The 6,391-nt window shown below is 35.1% G+C and overlaps 1 long non-coding RNA gene across 2 annotated transcripts; it reads left to right on the top strand.

The window, feature by feature from the left end:
* Nucleotides 1–1,255: 1,255 nt before the first annotated feature.
* LOC121233491 lies at nucleotides 1,256–5,605 on the top strand. Of its 2 annotated transcripts, none has more exons than XR_005933029.1 (3): nucleotides 1,256–1,444; nucleotides 5,005–5,094; nucleotides 5,250–5,605. It is a non-coding gene; the product is annotated as an uncharacterized LOC121233491 (long non-coding RNA). The 2 variants fall into 2 exon arrangements; XR_005933030.1 differs by having other exon boundaries at nucleotides 1,258–1,444; nucleotides 5,425–5,605.
* Nucleotides 5,606–6,391: the final 786 nt, after the last annotated feature.

Raw genomic sequence — 6,391 nt, 5'->3', positions numbered from 1 at the left:
CTTCGATAAGCTTAGAATACAAGTTAAGGAAACAAAATGAGCAGATTCAGCAAACAAGAGTCTAGAACATACTCACTATGAACTTAGGATATACTGAGATAACTAGGAGATTATAGATATGTAAGTCCAAAGGCTGTTGTTATCTTCTCTGATGTATACACACACTATATATGTTGTCACTTACTTATTCTTCTGGCAACTGTTTTTTCTACTGGTACTTCTCTGGCTGGCCCTTCCACAGCCCCTCTCTTACCTTTTCCTCTATATCTGATTTAGTTTTTTCAGTTTCAGTTCACTTTTGAGCTGATGATGGAGGGTATACCTATGCTGCATAAATAGCCAAGCAGATTTAAATAATTTAACTTCTTTAGTAGGGTACCCAGCCCACCACAGCACATGACTCAGCAGGGTATAATTCACTGAAGAAGCTGTTCATGAGATCTTCAGCATTTTGTAGTTAGCAAATGATGCTGATTTACAACAGATGATGTCATAGCATAGGAGTCAGCTTTTCAATATTTAGTCAATTGAAAGTCTTGCCAAGAAACAGAATTGAATGACAGTTAAAAGCAGCAAAAGGTAGAAAAACAGTAACAACGAACAAATCATTTAATGCCTTTAATGGTGGTGCCTCACAAACCATTTTAGTAGAATCTTCCTCAGATCCATTCCCTCCAGTGTGTGAACACTTTTTAAATATGTAGCCTGACTCTTATTACTGGGTTTTTTAATGATAAAAACTGAAGGACTTGTTTATAGCAAACAAAATACAGTAGATTTATGAATAATATTACTCTCATTAATACAGTATTTGTTACTTTAAAGCAAAGAAAGCCACATTCGAATGATAAGTCTTTCTCAAGAAATGGCAGTGGAGTGTAAGTATATTACGTAATGGATGTAAAAAAATGAAAACAACTAGAAATTTAATTGAGACCAATGATATATGTCCCACTGCATTAAGAGAAATGACTAAAGTTAATATCTTACAAAGCTCATATTTGCTTAGCTTGGCCTATGTAAAGTAGGTACTTCATGTTATCAGTAATAGGAACAATCACTGGATTGAAGCGGTAGACATCACACTTTCATAAGTCACTTTTTGACCCTTGCACTTTATTTGTTTTAGTCAACCATTTTTATGAGATCAAATAATTTTTGTCAGTTACAAAGCTGGATTTCAATTACAGCAGAAAATTTTTAAAGTTTGGATGTTGCCTTTCCTCATTTTCTGATACTTTTTGGGGTTGAGTGTACTATCTACGGGGTCAAGTCCACAGTTCAGTGTCAGAAGTGATCAACAACAGCTATGACAGCAGTGTCAGTGCACAAGGAAGTGCCTCTGCAAAAACAGTAAGAACATATACTAAATACAAGCACTATCATGAAGGATATTTCCACTTCACTGGCAGCATTCTTTCCAGTGACAGGAGCAGGCATGTAGGTATGTATATTACATGTTTGCTTTATATTTTCTACCTGTCCCATATTAATTTTTTTCCTACAATTTTACCTTATCATTCCTGTAGAAAAGGAATGATATTTTTGTTGACAATAAGCAACCTAGACTAGACAAATATGTGTATAGGTTTAAGAAAAAAAAAAAAAGAAAAAGAAGACTTCGAATCATGGATTTAATTCTGTCCAGCTCCCACTGAGTTCTTATTCTAATCTCCATTCTGTCTTTGTCTAACCTCTTAAGTTAAAAGCTCTGCTTGGAGAAATGCTGTATTTTTCTTTTCTTTTCAGTCTCACATTTTTCTTTCATCTTTTCTAAGGCTATGATATATACATTTAGTCCTGACCGTCAGTTCCTTATTTTCTGTCATCCCACACAAGTCAACAAACATATTTGTGGAGGAACTTGCTACAGAGTTAGTGAAATCCAAGCCACACCAGTGTAATGGATGAGCTTTCTAAAGATCCCTGTGGGGCCAGAATTTCATCTAGAAAATAAAAGTCTGTAGAATCTGGTCACTGGGATACTTTTCATACACTTTTCTTTGAAAAAGACAAAGAAACATTACACAACCATCGAACACCAGCTCTGGTGCTGACTCTGTTTCCCCCACCCAGTGAACTGGTAAATCATGAGATGTATCAATTGTTTTTGCTACAACTGAATATTCTGTAAGTCTCATCTGGTTTTAGAGTGTTTTTATGGGTATACTTCAATGCAAACCTTTTAACATCCTTTCAAAAATCAGCTTGACCTTCCCTACCTTTTTCCAAGTTAATCTGATTCCAAAGCTATCAGAATTCAAACCCCAAGATCTGGGGTTTGTTTCATCAGTCTCTAGTAAAATGTCAGCAGCTGTATCTCATGTGGGGTAATTTTTCAGTATTTTAATAGTGTCCCTGTAAACACATAGTAATGATGAATGCTAGTCCAATTTCTCTACAAGGGTATCAACCTTTGTTTTTATTTTGTCTCTACCAGCATCTTTTCCCACATCTGCACATTTTTCTTTTCCTCATTTCTAGCCAGCTAACTACAATCTGCTTTCATTGATGGAGAATGATATTAGAAACTTAGTCAATAACCCATGTTTTGAAAGGTTATTCATATTCAAAAGGCAGGTTTTGCTTTCCAGCTATTTTTGACCTACTGGTATTTTTTAAAAGGCATTTTCCTAAACAAGGGTCTCCCTTAGCTGAAAAAATATGGTAGACTTGTCAGCCTCTAAGGAAGATTGAAGGTTTCATGTAACCTTTATACTAAATAGTCCCTGTAACAAATGCAGAAGAAGATGCATCTTACAGGGGTGAGAAGCGAGTTCCTCTAGTTTTCCAGGTAAACTGTGACGGCATATTAGACCCCATGGGAAAGACAGGTTACTTATGAACACCTTCCCAATGTTTTTGAACTGGAAGGCTTAACTCCTTTCTGCACACTAGCACCTCCAGTTTTGCTCTGAAGATTCCCTATCATACGATGATACTGAATAAGGTGTTTGGTTTTGAGTCCATTCTTAATCTTTCTGTTTAACTGTTATTCCTTCCTGAGACTTTTAACAGCATTCCTGTTTTCCATGGCAAAACAAGGTAACAAACATGGTTAGGAAACCCTAATGAACTTGTTCCCTGGCTCTTACAGATTGGCTTAGGCACTTACAGATTTATGCCAAATAACTTCACATTTTATTTGCCACAATAATAAAAGGTTAGTAAACAATGTTTTTTATATAGGAAATCTTAAAGAGTCAAACAAGAATGTGTTAGCCTTGTATAATGTTACCTGGATCAAAAGAAACTTAAACATATGGAATTGATTCACTCATGACTTTCAGCATTCAATTCAAGTTCGTTTGGTAGTTTTGCCTTTAAGTATTCGAAAGTGGAGGTGTCAATTTTTCAGCCACAATACAGACACATTTGAGGGGCTAAGCCCTTATGTTCTTCAGCCTCATTGTAGATATCTAAACAGAGTTTGTGTCTGTTTGTAAAGCCTTCCTAAAGTATTAATAAGACCTCAATATGGGGCACAAACCTTCTATTTTTAACAAATATTGTACGTGTTCTCTGTTCATGAAAAAGGTTGGACTTAGGCAGAGGATTCTGGTCTTCCATTGAATGCGTCTCCATTGCTAGTCTCCAAAAAGAAAGATGTGGTATTTTCTCAGTGTACAATGGACAATGTACAAATAAATGATCACCGCAATTTAATAATTTATTATAATGTTCTGTGATTTTTAAAATTAAGTCAAATTACAATTTTATTCTGACAGCTGCATATTTTTGCCAATAAAAGTGTTGTCCTAATTCATACTTAATCGTTTATATATATATATTCTTATATATATGCAAGTGTATATTCAGAATTAACACTTTTCAAATGTTTTTTACTGTTTACGACTTCTTTTTCTCTTTAGTGGTAGTTATACCTTAGTACCAGTAGATGGCTCTGCTTGTAGCCATTCTTAAAGGTATGGCAGCCAGGTAGCCGATACTGCCAACAGTGAAGAGAAAAAAATGTGATGTGTTAGCCAGCTAAGGAGCTTATATTCCAACTACTTTCAATAGGACTTAGCAGCTTTCAAAAGCATTGCCAACCACCAGTTCTTTTACTGATGGCTGTTCAGATTAATTTTTTCTTGTTGTGCCTAACGTTTAAGGCTTTATGATTGATATTTAACTACTTAATGATGTATAGGTAAAAATATCATGCACTACACATATATGCACAACAATACCAAGTATATCAGTTTTTCTTAATGACTTTCCCTAAAGAAACTGCAGGCTATTATATCAAAAATTCTTATCAACTGTAGCATAGTTTCAGAAATCAGGCTCTTTCTTTAATTGCACACAACTTTTTTTTATCAGTTAAGAAGAACATGAAAGATTCATCAGTTTTATTGATATATAGGATAATGGAAGAATTTGACTCTGTATATAGGAAAAACTGTAAGTTATGAATTCGTATCTAAATTCGGGCAGATACATAAATATTATCTGTCGCAAAGAAAAAGCATGCATAAAAACAGTCAATAATAGATTTTTCAATAGATACACAGGTGTAAGCTTACCTCTGACTGGAATAGGTGATTCTTTGGTTTATTGAATAAAATGGGGTAAGAAACTAATCCATCATATAGACAGGGAAGTTTTGATATGTGTAACTATGTTTTCACTCTTAGAAATCGTAAAGAGAGATTTAAAATAGTTACTAATGAAATGTTTGTTGCAAAAATGATCCAGCAGAAGATACATTGGATATGACAGAGATCAAATCATCTCCACATTCTCCTATTTTATTCAGGTGTTATTGACATGGGGTTTCATAAGCATCACTCCTTTGCCTGCTGTGGAAATATTCCAGCTTAGATCACTATACAAAAGATCAGAAATAGCAATGTCAAAATATTTGATTTTTTTAAAATAATAGAAAAATCAGAATATTAAAAAATTATAGTTTAGAAATCCCCTTTAATTAACGTGTACCTAATACAATCAGAGGTGACGGATGCTTTAGTTTGTATAAATGGTATTTGTGTTTTTCAGACCGAGACTTTACTGCAAATGAAATCCTCACAAAGTGATCAGAAAGACCCTTCAAAAGGGCCATTTTTCATACAAGTTGCATGTATGCAGGTTTGGTTCTTGCTGACATAGCCGTATCACTCTAATAATTATTGCCTATACCGGTATGGATCTGAATTTTAAAATTTTTGCTGATACATTTACTGAGCTGGGTTTCTTTCTTATACTAGTTAGTCTTGTTTACAATTATGTTAATATTTTACTAGGGCTTAAAATTCAACATGATTTACAATGTACAAACGTCAGTCTTGACTGCCCCAATGGCACTGCTACAACTTCTCTTGCTTCAGTTTGCTTGCACATCACCACCATCCTGTAGGCAGGTACAAGAAAAAAATTTGTTGAGCGGCGCCTTCTCCTTCCAGTTTCGCCACTTTCTAGTCTGATGTGGAGTGTGCCTGCCGCGAGCAAGGCAGCAACTGAAGAGTGTCAGGGAACCACATTACATTAGATCCTTCCAGCTGGGAGTGATTAACTCAGTCCATGATACTGAATCATTTTATAGAACTGGGATGATTTTGAAGAAACCCTAATGGAATATACACACAAATTCCTGGCAATCAGTAAGTGCCGGCTTCCCTTTATTTACTGCAAACTGTTTTCATTTTTTATATGCTTCTGTTTTTTCACAACTTCTCTGTACAAATGTATGGGACTCCTTGGTTTTAAGATTTCAGGGAGACTGCTTTTTAGAGCTAAATCCTGAGGGTAACCAACCACTTTAAATTTCTATTGACTTCAGAATCCCTGGGCTATTGATTGGGATTTGATTTGCAATTTGGTTGTAATGTCGGGGCTTTCTCTCATACGTTTTAAACTTTCTACTACACAGAAGGTAGCCTTTGTATATACTAGGAGTTTTACTGTTAAGAAAATCTATGCTTTCCTACAGATCTTTACAGATACTTTTTGTTTTAATAAGGATTTATTTACTACTCTTTCAGAGTCAAAATATGTTCCTGATATTAAATGCATTGCACATACATACATATTAAATAAATATAGGATACGGATAGATATAGATGTCCAGTTAAGTGCAGCTTTACTTTAATAACTGCTGTAAATGTCCCCTAGAGCAACTGTACATACTACGTCCTCAGCAAAATGGGCTTGAACTTGCATTCTTGTATGAGTCAGCAGTATTGTTTCCTTACCTGCTAAAGTTACTTAACCAGTTTGACCAGGATCTAGTATCCTCCTGACTAAAGACTTAACTACTCTATTGAGAGCAGTCCCTTTCCACATTTACACTTTTTCCTAGGCGAAGCAGTAACAGTTCATGGAGCTGCCCTTCACAAACCTTGAAGCAGCTTTCATCTTGCTGGCTTTTGTCATTTTCTCCTTGTTT

The sequence above is a fragment of the Aquila chrysaetos genome, chromosome 1 (assembly GCF_900496995.4).
Source record: "Aquila chrysaetos chrysaetos chromosome 1, bAquChr1.4, whole genome shotgun sequence".
In the NCBI taxonomy this organism is placed as follows: domain Eukaryota; kingdom Metazoa; phylum Chordata; class Aves; order Accipitriformes; family Accipitridae; genus Aquila; species Aquila chrysaetos.
Note: the sequence above shows the minus strand (reverse complement) of the source record. Positions and strands in the feature narration are given on the sequence as shown.